The sequence below is a fragment of the Papaver somniferum genome, unplaced genomic scaffold, assembly GCF_003573695.1.
Source record: "Papaver somniferum cultivar HN1 unplaced genomic scaffold, ASM357369v1 unplaced-scaffold_117, whole genome shotgun sequence".
Taxonomy (NCBI): domain Eukaryota; kingdom Viridiplantae; phylum Streptophyta; class Magnoliopsida; order Ranunculales; family Papaveraceae; genus Papaver; species Papaver somniferum.
In genome coordinates, this window is record NW_020620714.1 from 3,805,987 (window position 1) to 3,822,913 (window position 16,927).

A 16,927-nucleotide genomic window follows, 5' to 3' on the forward strand; every position below is an offset into this window, starting at 1 on the left:
ATGAGGTCATATTAGTCATTCTGAAAATACTTGGATAGGGGGCGTGCACTATCACTATTTCAGGACCCTATATAGTCCCCAAAAAGCCAAGCCTTTTTAAGTCCCAATAATAGGATTCTTATTAAAATACTCAGTACCATAAGAAAGCAAAAACGGAAATTTTCTATGTGATAATAGTAATACATTCGCAATGCACTTAAATTATAAATCTGTAACCGCTAAAAACCCAACTAGTGGATCTAGCAAATGCTCGCAGTACGCTCGAGTAAGGCCACTTATGATACTATCGAAGTACGTTCTTAGCCACGAATTAAGAATCAAATTTCATGACTGGAGGTAAGTTTTATATATTCTGTTTGTCTAAGAATTAGATAAAACTTTTTGAATTTGGTAGGTGATAAAAACATAAGATCAGATCAGATGCACAATTCGAAATGAGACTTGACTTGTTGTATAATGTGGTGGCTAGTGAGTTGTAGTAAGGCAAACAAGCCGTAGTTGATTATTAATATTTTACAAGTTTAGAATGTACACAAAATTGGTTAAAAAGACCAAAATCAACAATTCCTGGGTAAAAAAGAATGTAAAATTTGATATTGTTTAAATGAATGAGAATGTAAAAATCATCCTACCCATTTTCAGATATATTTTCTTATTTTTAATGATAATTTACTTTAGGGTGCATCCAGTTTCATCCTCAATCTTTTTTAAATTTAAGCCAGGATGAATTCAGTTTCATTCTTGCTATTTTTTTGTTGTCCATTTCACCCATACTAATTTTTACTCGTCCATTAGAACCATGTTTTAAAAATATTTGGGCAAATGACCCATTTTCCGTGGAATGTAAGCTGTCACCACACTGGAATATCATATCAAAACGAGTCAAACACAGTCTTTTATCAGTCCAAGTAAAAAAAGAGTCAAATACAAAGCCTTTATCAGCCAAGAAGATCTATTGTTACACAGTCTTCTTCGCTCTCTTCCCTCGTTCACTGCCCCACTCCACCACCACCCACCACCGCGAGCACTGTCACTGAAATCACCACCTTCAACAGAAAACTCGAGAAAAACTTGAAGGTACTTATTCCTTGTATTCTGATTTTGTGTTTTATGTTTCAATTTTTGTTTTAATCTTGACTTTCTTTCGCAGAAATCAAACTTGGGGGTTTTCATGAATAATAATCACCATCAATTGCAGACACGAGAAACTCAGTGGTGCTAGGTATGGATTTCTTTACTTGTCATTTCGATTTTCTTTTAGTTGTTCAAATTAATGGGGGTTTTCATGAGAATCAAACCCTAGGTTAGGTTTGTTACTGCCTCTTTTTACAATCTAGGGTTAAAACAATTGCTTGTTTTACCTGTATGATGATTTTTGGCATTGGGGTTTGAATTAGTTTCTAGGAATGGGTAATAATTTGTTTATTTGGTTGCTAGTGTGGTTTTGTGCAAGAGTAATTTCAATTTGTAAATTTCTCTCTTCATGCACTTTGTATGATTTTTTTATCTTCTCTGTGCGTCTATGGTAAGTCGTATGTCTAATAGGGTCAAAACACTGTGTACAGAGAGTGAGACGAAACACAAAATGCTTCTCTTCTGTGTGCATGTCTAGGATATTTGTATACTATGTAGGTGCGCGCGAGTAGAGTCCATTTTCGTTGCCTTTCTGTGTCTTCTGGTGCCCCTATGTTGGCTAAAACAAGTGATAATTACAACGCGACAGAGAGTGACTATTTCTCTTTTGTCTCTCATCATATGCACGTTTGTGTATACCGTAATTCTATTTTCATTTAGTTTGTGAAGTGGTTCAACTGTTTTTAGTAATAGACAGTATGTAGTAATGTCTTTTGAACTTTGTTTTCTTTTCATGATTAATATGTTACGAATCTGTTCTATTGGTTTTAAATGTTCTTGTAACTTGTTTATGTTGGGAAAATGATTGATGTTCATTTCTTACTGGAACTGGGATTGCCTGCCTTACTACTTCTTCTTTTTTCTTTGAACTTTGAATTGGCATTGCCTGCCTTACTACTTAGTTACGCAAATGATTCTCTGATACCTGTGAATGTGTATGTTTGAGTAATAAAATCTCTTACTGGTAACTGAAAAATACTTTGTAAAATGTCCTTAGATAACCCAAAATTCACCAAATCCATTGTGATGACCAGAAAACGTAAACTAAATGCAGTAGCTCATTCATTACAATTATTAGTTAACAGTTTTTTTCTGGCAATTTCTGGTCATCTCTAAGTTATGTTTTTTTTTTCTTCTTCTTTTTCTCTCTCATTATCCACATCAGCAGCAGCAGCTGCAGCTCCAGTTCCAACAGCAACAGCAGCTTCAGCAGCAACAACATCAACTACAGCAACAACAACACCAACTACAGCAACACCAACACCAACACCAACAACAAACCCTTGGCTTCCATAGAGGACTGCCAACTCGTCAACCATCAGCTTCTTCGACTAACATCATATCTGACAACTATCCCACTGGTCTCACTCCTTATGATGGTAGCATTTAAAATTTTAACATCTTTCCTATTCTTTGCTCCTGATGCATATGTTCATTTCCATTAAATTTTTTCTTTTTCGTCCATTTCCAAGTGTTTGATGAAATTATAAGAGCTAGAGGAATGTTCCTAGTGTGCCTTAGGTGAAGAAGCTTGTACGTACCCTGCAAATTGCGATTGGACGCTTGCATGTCGTTTTACGGTATTTTAGGCTAGCGTAAAGTTACCGAATGCCACTGTTGGAGTATTACATTTTTGGTCTAAGTTGCTAGAAACCATAAACGATATAGATTGAAGAGAACACACCACTCTTTGGTTTCAATTAGGCATAATTATATAAACTTGACACTTGTTGGCAAATACTACTAATTATTCATGAATCATTAGTGCAGTAGAAAATAAATACTAAATGATAATAAAGAAATAGAATATATATAGTTACTGTTAGGTTTTAATTCTAATACCTTTTTCCCTTTCCTCTAATATGGTATTGATAATGTATATCCTAGCATATTTGATACTCTTTCGGTCACGTTTGGGAATGTGTGTCGTGTACCTAAGCTCCTCACAAATTCGGTAACATTGTGTAGGCTTATCCCTTCGTCAATAAGTTGAAAGTGCATGTCCAAACTACTGAAACAAATTCATATGGTTTTTAGCTTTGATGACAATGAAATTGTTCTTGTTAGTTAAAAAGAAACTATTTACAGGGCCAAGGTTATATGTTCCCGTTTTTAGATTATTTGGCTATGCCAGAATACTAATAGGTTTGAATGCTAGAAATTGCAAACTGTCTAATTTGAATTGGTAATTTTTCTTTGCAACATGCAACTGGTAGCTTTTGAAAATGTCTTGTTCTGATATAATTATCATCAGAATTAAACTGCAGTGGGTTGTTATGAATTACACTACAAACCTGTAGTAGAAACATATGAGAAGAACTGGAATACATATCAGTCTCAATTTAGTTCAACTAGCCGATTATATAATATGATTTTTGGAAAAAGTCCGCGCAAAGACTGTTCACATACATAAACTGATCAGTTACTTATGAATATTTGTCATATCATAATCTTGATGCATTTTTCTTTTTGCTACTCTAAATTAAGTGTTTTTGGTGTTAATGTGTATATGGTAGTTTGGTGGCTTCTCCTGTATCTGTGAAAGTTTTCTTTATCTTCCTTCAAATTTATCGCAGCTCAAGGAGACAGTTTTGCTGCTAAACGAGTTGGAAAGCTTGTTCAGAGGAGAGCTGTTGATTATACTAGCACCGCGGTTCGCTATATACAGGTGCATTTTTTTCCTCTAGTTTATGCATATTTCAAGACATTTTTTTATGGTTTAAATAATATAACGTAAAAGCATTTTACTTTACCCTTTTTTTTTTTTTTTTTTCATGTTTACATATCTGTAAGTTGCTATTTACTTTGTTGACATGCATAACAATGTCGCACTCTCTGTTGTATAAGAACAAAAACCTGCTATTTGAATTTATTTGTTTCATTAGATTATCTGTATATATTATAGTGTCTCGTTTTGGATCTTCAATGTTTATAAACTAAGATCACTCTTAAGTGTAATCTTTTGTTTGAGTGCAACTGATGTACCATTATTTGTTGGAAACTAACTTGTTGGAGTGTCTTGTCAATCAGTTGCATCAACTGTTAATTTCTTACTTACCTTCACGGCTTCACCTAGAGTTTAGTTTTATGTATTGGAGTACAAAATCACTTATTTTAATTAGATGGAGGTAGATGCATACACTCTGGGACATGGTGAGAATGGAAGAGTAGAATAGAAAAGTATGGATTGATACTAGTCTCTGTAGGTAGGTTCTGAAATTTGAATTTGCTTGGAATTTCGTTGGAGTGTTGTTGATGGGGATCTGGTGCATTTGATGAGATCAGCAATAACTAAATGAGTGTTTAGTCTGTCTGACAACATGGGTGTTTGGTCTAGTGGTATGATTCTCGCTTCGGGTGCGAGAGGTCCCGAGTTCGATTCCCGGAACACCCCTTGTTTTTTTTTTTTTTTTTGCTTTTAAAACAAACCCCTCTGAAAATTTATACTCTCCCCCATCCAGTTTACAAAACCCTTCCGAATATTTATACTCTCTCCTTGTCCAGTTTACTTGATTATTTTGGATATTGTTTTTTTTTACTCAGTGACTGTGAAGGCATAAACTGTCAATTACCCATAGACTGATAGACTTACCGACATCTAGTCTAGTTCATCTTCTCAGCAAACTCCATTCTCGTTACTTATCATAATTTAATATTATGCTCAGACAGATCCATAGGAGAATGCAAATCAGATATTTAAAAGCCATTTCAGTATTTCAGTAATAATATGTCTATATTAACATGTGACCATCAGGATAACATATCTTAAGTTATCAACAGTATAGTTATCTCCCGATTAGCGTTTTACTCTTTACATGTTATTCTAAGTCCACATACTGGAAATGTTGGCTTAAATATGTTCTTATGTGTGTGTTCTAATTGCAAAATAAAGGCGCAAATACGATACTTACATCAGTCTTTTGCAGATCCGTGCTTGGCAGCGAGATTCAAGGCATAGGACTGTGTTGCATCCTGCCCCGCCTGCAGCATTAGATGTTAGTGCTTTTCTTTTTAAATTACTCTGTTGTTCTAAAGTGCATAGGTGAACAGTAGCAAAATGCTACTGTTCTGGTTCGTTTTCTGCATGTTTTTTGCTCCTCCCTTGGTCATTCATGCTTTCTGATCATTGGCTATGTCAAAATTTACATATTTGATTGTGCTCGTTGCCTGTAGATGTGAAACTAACTAATAGCAAATTGACTGCTCACTGTGTCTTTGTTTGTGGTCATGGGGTTAAAATAGTTGGCATACAAGTTAAGGTCTCTCTTCTTTGTCAATGTGCAGATGCTGCCAACAATTGCTTACGCGGATAATCCATCGACTAGCTTCGCTGCAAAGTTTGTCCATACATCTACTAACAAAAACAGGTGTTCAATAAATTGTGTGCTGGTAAGTTTCTTGTGTAATATCAATCTTCATCAATATTTGGAATTCTTAGTTTCTGCTGTTATAAAGCACACCTGTCTGACTATGGGGGAAGGAAATGCTACTATGTTATCAGTACTGAGCGGGGGACTGTATAACTGAAACATGAATTGGTTAGTGTGATACAGTAAATGTTATTGGTTGACGGGTATCATCTTTTCGATGTCTGACGGAATCAATTATCGTCTACTGTAGTGGACTCCAACAGGTAGACGTCTCATAACTGGTTCTCAAAGTGGTGAATTTACTCTTTGGGATGGACAGTCATTTAATTTTCAGACGGTCCTTCAGGTCTGCAGTGTTCACTTCACCTGTTTGTTTCGTTTTGAAGATATTTTTTCTGATCTTAGCAATTGCATACTCAATATTCTTGTTGTTGGATGCCCTTTCGTACAGCTCATGATCAAGCAATTAGGTCTATGGTATGGAGTCACAACGAGAATTGGATGGTTACTGGGGATGATGGAGGCTCAATAAAGTGTGATTTTCGACCTATTACATATGATTATTTAGTTACTCCGATTCCAAAATTCCTGATTTCCGTAAAACAACGATACAGTTTATGGACTTCTTTTTTTTAACATACTATATTTGTATACTTGCTATCGGGTTAGGTATTGGGAAAATAGCATGGCTAATGTCAAGGCAAAAAAATCTGCTCATAAGGAATCAGTCCGTGATTTGAGGTACATCTTTGTAGTCTTATATGAATTTATGAAATCAATTGCATGTTAGCTTTTTTATGTGTGGATTTTTAAAGGATGTATATTTTTGCTCCACAGCTTCAGTAAAACTGATCTGAAGTTCTGTTCCTGTTCTGAGGATAGAACTGTTAAAGTTTGGGATTTTGCACGGTGCCAGGAAGAGCGATCTTTATCTGGTAATGTGCCTTTAAAAACTTGTTGGTTTTGTCAGTGACTGGTGCATGTGTATCCACGGAAGTGTCATTCGTACATATTGCTTATTGTACCATGTGTTCATGCTTTCATCATAGCAATTGGTGTTGTGTAATGCTTGGGTTTGTTCTCCTTATCAGATTGCAAGTTTATTTGTTAACCACGTCGATTACTGTATTATCACTGAATAGTGCTGGGGGTCCTTGAAGATATACATTAAGCAAGCATAAACAAGCCAAACAAACAGCAAGTTTGCTTTTTGAAATCATGTCACCTGTAACTGAAAAAATTGCCTGCAGAAGCTATTAAGGTTTCAAAATAAATGGATTAATCTCATTACTTTATCAGCTCCATGCAGTGGTAATATACTTTGACATCAAATATGATGAAGATATTCCCAGTTTAGACGATTTGTTTTATAAACCGGTGCATTAATTTCTGAATGGCAATTTATGGTTTCTATTCAAATTATCAGATTTTGGTTAGCAGTGTTGGTTTAAGCATTCTTCCCTGTTTTTTTCTCTATAAGTAAACAACATTGTTAATGTTTACGGTATCTGATGAACTATTTCACATCTCTATCTGAAAACTCTTTTTGCTATCTGCGACGTACAGTACTGCTTTCTTCTGCATGTGTCAGAGTATCATACGAACTTTAAAATGCATGAGAAATGCTAAGAGATATGAATGCATTTTGACCTCTGGCAGGCCACGGTTGGGATGTTAACAGTGTCGATTGGCACCCAACAAAGTCGTTACTGGTTTCAGGTCAGTACATTTGTGCGTACATTTATCACTACAATTGTTCACTAGATTTAGGTACGAACGTTCGTCTGTGCTATTGGTTTCAAGCTGACTTTCTTACCTTTGGATCAGGTGGCAAAGACAACCTTGTAAAACTCTGGGATGCTAAATCTGGGAAAGAGCTTTCTTCCTTGTAAGAAATTTTTGATTATTTTCTCATGTGAAGCTTAATTCATGCACATTAATCTCAACTTCTTTTGCAGCCATGGTCATAAAAATATAGTGCTTTGTGTTAAATGGAATCAGAAGGGCAATTGGGTACTAACAGCTTCAAAGGATCAAATCATCAAGGTGCAGTTAACAGACTATAATAACGCAACTATGCTATTATCATTTTTTTACCCTGGGCATAAACAATTTCTTTTTGCTAAATTATTGGTTGACACACCAATCACTGCCTTCTTGATGCCCAGATTTATGATATAAGAGCTATGAAAGAGCTTGAATCGTTTCATGGACATCAGAAAGATGTAACTGGTTAGTAACACCTCTTCACTTTTCCTTTACTACTTGCTTTCTTATGATGTTTGTATGTCTATTTGGGCATATGGATGTGTAGCTAAAATTTGTTTGGTTGCACAATTTAAGATCTGGATGGTGTATAGTGTCACATATTTTTCGTATGTCACATATTATTCATACCAGAAACCCTTTTCATTAGGACGAGTTCTTTTTCTAGTAAGGTCCGAACTCAACATGTTATATTTTTTGGTGCGAATCGTTTACTCAATGATGCAAGTAAGTGGAAGTATTTTTTGGTCACGTAGAACTTTTGTTAGGTTGCTTGTCAATGCTTAATGGAGATATCTATTGGTTCTTCTATTTATTTTTTTCATGCGTAGGCTTACATGAAAAACTATTATTTTAGCGATTTTAAACTAAGCTGTCTTCAAATAGAAGTTCGACTCAAGGTAACATTATTCTAAGCATACGAAGGTTCCCCTAAAACACCATAATCTGAGACAATAAGATTTCACTTATTAGAAACAGAATGCAGGTGTTGAATTCAGTTGTCTGGTTGGGGCCATTGCCTATCCAAATTGTATGTAGCTAATGTTAGTCTCCTACACCTCTGACCAGGAAAATATTCACAGTAAAACTTTTAATCTCTTCTCCACAGAAGCGAATTTCAGAGCAAATGCTTACTTTCAGTTTTGTGCTTATATAGCCAATACTATAGAAAAGTAAAGTTTAATCATGTATCGCTCGATGAAGAATCTATTTTCGGTAGGTTTTTCGGATTTCATTGTCATTGGGTCAAATAGGTTGAACGAACCATGTGAGGTTTCTGCTTTTCTTTTTAGTCCGAAGATGAAACTTTCTTCCCTTATGCCCTTTCTGTTTTGCTAGCTCTTGCATGGCATCCTTTCCACGAAGAATACTTTGTCAGCGGCAGTTTTGATGGCTCCATCTTCCATTGGCTCGTGGGGTAACTATCTTTTCCATGATCAAAATAGTACTGATTACTTCCATTATATATCTTTTGTTATTTTCTACTGACCCATGCTAGTAATGCTCGAGTTTTCCTTTTAGGACGTCTTAGTCATACAGGTGTTCCAGTTCCTAAATTTTTGATTGTTGTTACTATGTCTGAACAGGCATGATAGTCCTCAGGTCGAAATAACTGGGGCACATGAAAACAGTGTATCGGACCTTGCATGGCATCCTATTGGCAATATCCTATGCAGGTAACTTTTCATATGTTGTTTTTGAAGTATTACTGAAAATGAGCTTTTCTCTTGGTTTCTTACATTAAATGGTCAAACTGAAGTGCACTTGAAAGATACAAAACATTTCGACTATAGTTTCCTGCTAGTTCGACTAGCAACTAGCTTGATCAACCTTTTGTTAGTGGCAAGCAATAGAATGCCGACTAGCACTTGTTAGTCTCAAACAATACTGGTATTTGACATTGTGATACTTGCTTAAAAAGAAAATTAATAATGATGTCAGTTTCCTATGCTGAATCATGGGTAGATAGAGAATCTAAATCAACACCTGAACTATGTATTTGATACTGTTCTGGGTAATATTTTGGGTTCGAAATTCCCAAATAGTGAAGCTTGAAGTGATTTTGAGAGAATCTCATAAAAGTCAAAAATTTGGTAATAGAAAAATATTGTCAAATAGTGAAGCTTGAAGTGACACATATAAAAATTCCCTGATGGAATCAGTAGTTTTCAAGCCATCACATGAAATTCTAGAACTGTCACGACAACAGATCTCTTTTTAATTCGGTCAAATACAGCAATAGATGTCGTACAATAATATGTAACAGGTGAATTCTGCTCACATTCTGGGTGCTGGGCACGAAGTTGTGTAGGCTTTCTGTAGTGAGGGGTCTATTCTTGTGGAGATTATCTGTTTAACTCACACTGGAACTTCTTTGTCGATGAACCTAGTTATATGATCGATCAGAAAAAAAAAAAAAAAAAAGAAAAAAAGAAAAAAGCTAATTATATGTGTAGGTGTTTTGATGTCGAAATTTTGTGCAAGGTGTACAGTGATTAAGGACATTGTTAAGATTTATTTATGCGGTTAGAGATGGACATATATGCTTCAAATACCTATGTGCCCAACCACACTGGATATACTTGCAACATCTAACTGAACAATGTGCGAGTACCTGCTGAAGTGTCAACAAGTATGGGCACAATGTATGTCTGTCACAACTTGATCTAGGAAATGTTGTCCAAGCATGTTAGGATTATTTAGCCGACTTAATTATAATTGTTGTAGTTTTTTGATACTTCTATTACCAAATGAAGATGTCAGAGATATATAGTACTGAAGTTGGTTTGCAGTGTAGTCTTTGCTTGGATCTGATGGTACATTTCGTCAGATTAGCAAATTGCTGACTGATTTTAGTATTTTACCATCACTACTAGTTCTGTGTGCTCACAGGGTGGGATTTAGCTCACCTTTATGTGATCACCAGTAGTGTATTTACTGTATTTCTCGCATCAGGATTTGGCTTACCTTTTCCTTTTAATGGTGCAGTGGTAGCAATGGTCACAACAAAGTTTTGGTGTAGAAATAGACCAGGAGAGACTCCTCGTGATAAACTCAATACGGCATACAACCAAGGTTGCTTTTACACCTTCTTTATGGTCATTTTTAAGGTTGTCTTAATGAAATGTTCATCTTGTCCCTTTACGTGACACAAGAGGCCTATTCATATGCCTCTTCTCCGTAGCATGTACTCCACTGCTTTGCTTCCTTAGATTTTTTTTTTTTCGTTCTGTTTGATCTTTCCTTGTCTAGTTTGAGTATATACATTGTAATGAACTTATGGAAATCCTTGCTTGTCCTTATTTACCTCCATTTCTCAGTGACCATTATATTTATTCCGAGCATTTTCAGGATTTGGTGAGCACAATCCTGCTCTTGTTGGTCTGCCTGGAAATGAAGGAACCATTCCTGGTATTGGGGTTGAAATGGCGTTATCTATACCGTCCATTGACACATCTGATCAAGGAGAGCGGCAACAGCAATTTTTTCCAGTTTCTATGCCTGTTGGTGTCACTGTCAGGCCTCCTCCGCTTCCACCGGGTCCACATCCATCCCTTCTTACCCCAGGTCAATCTTATCAGCAATTTTCTCATCTTATGCCGCCTCAACAACAGCAACGTCAACCATACCAACAGCAAATACCTTCTTTACAAGTGCCACCCTCAAATATGCCGCAGATGCGGTTACCACCATCTCATTTATCCCTCCTACATTCTCATTTGTCTCGCCCTCCCCCACTGGCAGGTTCTCTGCCCGTGCCCTCGATGTCTGACTCACCACAATTGCCACAAATGCTTAGTCAAATGATATTTTGTTCCCCGTCTCTCTCAGGTTATGTATAAGTTTAGATCTTTTTGTAAAGTTGCAAAACCCAAATGTAGTTCATCTAGGGCTGATGTTCAGTGAATTTGTTATTTACACCATGTTCTTCTTTCTCACATAAAGTAAAATCAAAATTTTCAATCATGTTAAAAGGCTCCTGACTTTTAGTCCGTCTATTGCTCATCAGACATTGAAAACCATCTTTCATTGCAAAACGATATCTTGACAGTGGTGATTTTTTTTTTTTTTTGCACTATGATCTAATGACTTCCCTTGGATGATCCAATCTTGATGGGTCACATAAATTTTGATACAAATTCATTCTTGATGGATGCTGACCCAATTTATGATGAACACGTTTCTCAGTTAATAACTTTTGATGCATTTTCTCATTTAGGGGATGCAAGGTTCGACGAATCAGATGGTCCAGCCAATGCCACAAGGACATATGATGGGTATGAATCAAATGCATTCAGGATCTGTACCAGCTAATGCTCTACAACAACCTCCATATGGTGGTTATACGAGTGGGATGCCTAATATTCAGGGCCCTTCAGGTCCAAGTGGACCAGGCCAAGTGTATTTTCCATTGGGCGGTTCATACAACCGCGGAGAATCTGTTCAAATGTCAACGGTACCAGCACTTAATCCGTACCAGGTAATACATATTGCAACTGGTTTTGTCTTCACATTTATGTTTCTTGTATTTTCTTCTGGTATGATATACTGTATCTAGGAGTCTGGGAAGGTTATACGTGCGTAGTCTCCCTGTTTTAAGAGAAAACCTTGATTAATTGCACGAAGCTCCAAATACCGTTGTACTATGAATACATGGATTGCCTGGGTTGATCATTTGGTTCCACTGTGGCGAGTTAATTTGTTGCAAGAATCTGTCATTTTATTTTTGTTTTTTATTTTAAACTCCAAGACCCTTTAAAGTTTTCTTTTACCTGCAAAGTATCACAGTTTAGCCAGAATCAACCTCAAGAATGTTAGGATAATGATCTGATCTGGTCCTGATACAGAATTTCCCTGTTAGTATTTGTTACATTAGCAAAACCTTGGCTAATTTATTTATTTCAAAGGCTTTCCAGTGTAGTGTTTGGTTTGCTTTTCAAATGGAAAAAATGCTATCATAGTTCCTCTCATCTACAGCTATCATTTCTATGTTCTTCTATAACAGGTGGGAAATCAAAATTGGACTGGCACGAGGCAAGTTGGAATGCACATGGGTCCTTCACCTGGTATGCTGCCTCCACCACCACCACCACCACCACAACAACAACAACAACATGGTTCGATTCCTCAGTGACCAGTAGCTGAAAGTTTTTGTAGAGGTAAGGTACACAAGTGAATAGACCAGAGAAAGATGACGAAATAACCTAGTATCAAGAGTTTATTTCCTGTTTGAATCATTGTGGTAAGGCCAAGTCTTATGGAGAGTAAATTCAACTTTCCAGTTGCTTGACAAAGGTTGGATGCAAAGAACTTGATTCAACTTTATGTTCAACCATTTGCTTGAACCACTACTTGAATCTTGAAGTTGAAGCTCCACAAGACTTCGCCTTACATCTACTTAGGTTGAAAAATGGCTGAAGCATAGTACCTTTAAACCCATCCCTTTTGGCCCAATGTAGCAGTCTAGTTGTACAAAGTTGTTAGCTTTTCTGACCAATGTGCGCCGTCCTCGGGACCCACAAAATATTTGTTTCCATTACACATTACACAACACTAGATTATGTCCAGATTTTGGTGATGAATTGTTATTCTCTCTTTAGTTTCTCTCTTCTATTCAATCTCATCATCTTTTTCTTTCAAAATAACAATGATTGCTGAAGGGTACTGGTAATGCTAAGGCAGGCAATTCAGAGATCCAGCGGTCAGGATTATTTTGTTTTATATGGATTGATATCTTTCTGAGAATATAGGAGGATAGCACGATTTATATAGGAGAATAACACCTTCCGAGTGGTGGTTACCAATCCATATAGATCAAAACTACCAATCCATATAAATCAAAATAATCTTGTCCACCGGATTTCTAAAAATCAGTGGTCTCTGTGTGCACATTTTAATTGCAGTCAAAGCATCACGGGACATTTTCGGCATTTGCTTTGGGCATTGCAGGTCTCAGGCCAGTCGTGGTGACACAAGCTCACTTATCTACGTATCTCGATAGAGTGTCACTTGCATCATGATACATGTCACCGGGGGTGGACCTATGAAAAGGCTAAGAATATCTCTGGTCCATCGGGCTATTACCCTTAGGTCCGGGAAATCCCTTCATTTGTGGATTGGGCTATTACCCTCAGCTCAGGTCAAAGGTAGACAAAGGGGACCCTTAGGTCCGTCCCTGCAGGTAGATCTAACTTTATGGTTGATTGTGCCGACAGCCAGAATTTGCCATAAGAGTAATCTGTTTAAATTCATTGATCCACAATTTCTCTTTCAACACGAAATGTAATTGTAAAAATTGTCTCGTAATTCAAAACTGCTCATAAGCAACTTAGAATGAAGCAATCGTTTAACAATTGAGTCATATATCTGGTAGACTTTGTAACATGTGATTCTTGAATTTTCCTGAATTTGTTAAGTTCCTTTCCACACATCAAAACCTCTTATTTGTAAACCAGTGAGTTGTCAATGTGAATGTTGTTGGCTTGTCATACAGGTGTAGTACGCTACAAGCAGCTTGAGAAAGATTTTTGAACAAGAAAGAGGGCAATTATTGATACACAGTATATGGAATACTGAACTCATCGGATGAGATCGGAGTGTGTCCGTATCAACTACTGCCAATCTACTAAAAGTATTGGAAGCAGGAACAGACCATGGTTCTCTTCTCTTGATTCAATTGCAATGCTAATGTGCTCACAAACCTTGTCGTTGTCAATTTCTTCGCCTGTTTTTCTCTCCTTCATGTAAGTTTAATATTCCTGTTCCTTTTCACGAGCTAGAAACTTAACAATGTTAGAGCAGAATGAAAACTAATTATTGATCTAAAAAAAAGACTTGTTCTGGTTTTGTAGGTACATATCTTGAAAGAGGCTCCCAAAAGAACAGGTTGAGACTTCATCCCAAAATTAAAAGGCTTTTTGCAGAATAAAAGATGATTATGGATCTAACAGAGTTGTTGTGATTTCATATTTGTCAAATGCAGGTAATACGAACGAGGCTTTCAAAAGAACAGGTTGAGACATGGCCACTGTAGATGGTGGTTTTTCCAGCAAAACAAAAAGGCTACGAAGAATCAAATTTCACGAGTAATGGTGAGTTGTACCTTTTATTTTATGGTTTACTTGGATCTCCATGAACTTATATGCCATTAGCAGTAGTTTAACACCGAGTCAGTTTTGCATCAGGCATTTAGTAAAGCTACCGCATTTAGCTCTGTCTCAGATCCCTGCTCCAATATTAATCCTATTCCTAAATATGTTGCATGGATTTTTCCACCTGCAGGTTATGTTAAACTGAATAGAATACTGATCGAGTAGCCAGTTCTATTCATCTTGCAGGTACAGGTCGAACACTCCAATCAGATAACAGTTATTTCATTTCGGCATTTGCTAAATGGCAGCAACATGACAGAATTATGGGCCGTTAAAGAGGCTTCAAGTTGTAGGTGACTTAATGTATATTATCAGTCTTGTAAAATGGGTTCTGTGAGGTGCCTTGGTTTTCCTTTCACCGTCAGTTAGTCATCGATGATTTTCCTCATGACGTATATCGTCTATGATGTCTACAGTCTGATCCAAACACTGTCTAATGACCCTAAAATTACTCCATTCTACACCTCTTCACATCTAAGTATTTTTCTGCAACTCAAATTCTATACTAGAGACTTACAATTTGCTAAATCTCCTAGTGTGACCTTGAGTTGACTTCATGAGCTAGAAAATGACCATAAATGATTCCTTGTGATCCAAAATTAGTTGGGCAACATAACTGTGCCATTGTGCTCAAGAATTTTGCCGCATGTGTAAACCGAAATATGTCCATGATCCGAAATTGTGCCAAGAAAAAACAACAAAGAAAATGCTCCACCACATTGAGAATACCGGTGATGTAACCAAGGTGTGATTCTATTTTATATTGTTCACTTCATTGAAAATTTACCCAGTATTTATGGGTTCAGGGTTCATTACCCTAATTCTCAGTTTCATACTGCCTCCACCCTCTACCTCTCTTTCCTCTGCCGCCGCCACCACAAACCATGGCATCTGATGTTGACATCAACAACAACAAGAAAATCAGCATAATGATTTCTTCTCTCAAACATAAGCTGCCGTTGAAGTAGCTGGAAAGCTGGGTTTCATCAATCAGTTTTCAAAACTTAACTCCATCTCTATCATCTTGGCTTCCTTTCCTGTCGTCCATCTAGCAGGTAAGTTTGGTTTACTTGCATCTTGGCCTCCTTTCTTAATGATTCTAATGTGCTGATTTCTTATCTATCAAATGCAGGATCTAGATGATTTGAAAGATGGCAAATGGATAGAGATAACCTTGAAATGGTGAGTTTCATATCAATCTGATGAAACTGCAGTCTGGATCTGTAGATGATAATAAATCTGTTGTCGATCCATCTCTAAATCATCTTATGGTTACTGTAAGAATCCTAGAGGTGTACTTCAACCTATTGATAAACTACAAAGAAAATTCTTGTGGAATTTGGATAAAATTTGTCTGCCTATAGAGCCAGGTTGTAGTTTTATGGGCTAGACTTAAAATGTTAGAGCAGAATAAAAAAATAAAAAATAATTGTGAATCTAGAAGACTTGTTCTGATTCATATTTGTCAATTGCAGGTATTATGAACGAGGCTTTCGAAAGAACAGGTTGAGACTTCATTGGAAAATTAAAAGGCTATGAAGAATCAAATTTCATGACTAATTGTGAGTGAGCTTTATATCTTTATGACTGTCTAAGAATCAGATGAAACTTTTTGAATGTGGTAGATGGTAGAAACATAAGATGCACATTGGACATGAAACATGACTTATTGTGTAATGTGGTGGCTAATGAGTGTTGTGCCTCAGTCAGGCAAACAAAACGTAGTCGAGTATCAATTTTTACAGTATATGCCTATGAGAAAACTCACAAGTTTAGCATGTAACTTGCGAATTCTGGAAAATGCTTGTAAGTTGAATGTATGGCTGTAGCTGATACATTAAGGAACTAGTAAAGTCATCACTTTTCTGTAAATGAAGCAAACGTCTTAATTTTTCTTTGAATAAATATTTGAAGCAACCAAATAACAACTGAAGATAGATTTGGTAGACTTTGTAACATATGATGTTGTTATATGGTTTGATGAGTCTTTGCTTCTTACCATTGTTGATAAAAGATCTGGTCACTTCTCTGACGGTTTGTTTACTATTTGATATCTATTAAAGCCCTACATATCTCATTCATCTGTTTTAGGTCTTACATTTTTTATCGAATCATCGAATTTTGAATTTCATGCTATTTTATCCACGAGTATGATTATCAGTACTAATACTAATACGAAGAATCATCTGAGAACATTGGCACGAAATCATTACTGATACCATACTAATAACTACTAAATACTAACTTTTTTTTTTTCTCTGGTGATTTTGTTGTCAACTGTCCTGCAGGAGAGCAAATGTATCTAGAGGTGAACTCCAAACAGTCTATGCATGTACGTTTGTTTAAGAATATCAGCGAAATCACAAATTGGTGTGCTCCTGCATGAGGTGACACAGAATGGAAATAAGGGCGACATTGAAGGAGGGAATCCGAAGGTAGAGCAAATGTAAGCAAACGAATTAGTGAAAATGGAACGTATTCCCAATTTTCCCTTGTTAATTTTTC

At 36.5% G+C, this 16,927-nt stretch overlaps 1 non-coding gene and 1 pseudogene across 1 annotated transcript; both read left to right on the forward strand.

Annotated features, from left to right (window-relative positions):
* Positions 1–326: 326 nt before the first annotated feature.
* Positions 327–14,878, forward strand: LOC113329645 (annotated as a pseudogene).
* Positions 4,457–4,528, forward strand: TRNAP-CGG. Its single transcript has one exon. It is a non-coding gene; the product is annotated as a tRNA-Pro (tRNA).
* Positions 14,879–16,927: the final 2,049 nt, after the last annotated feature.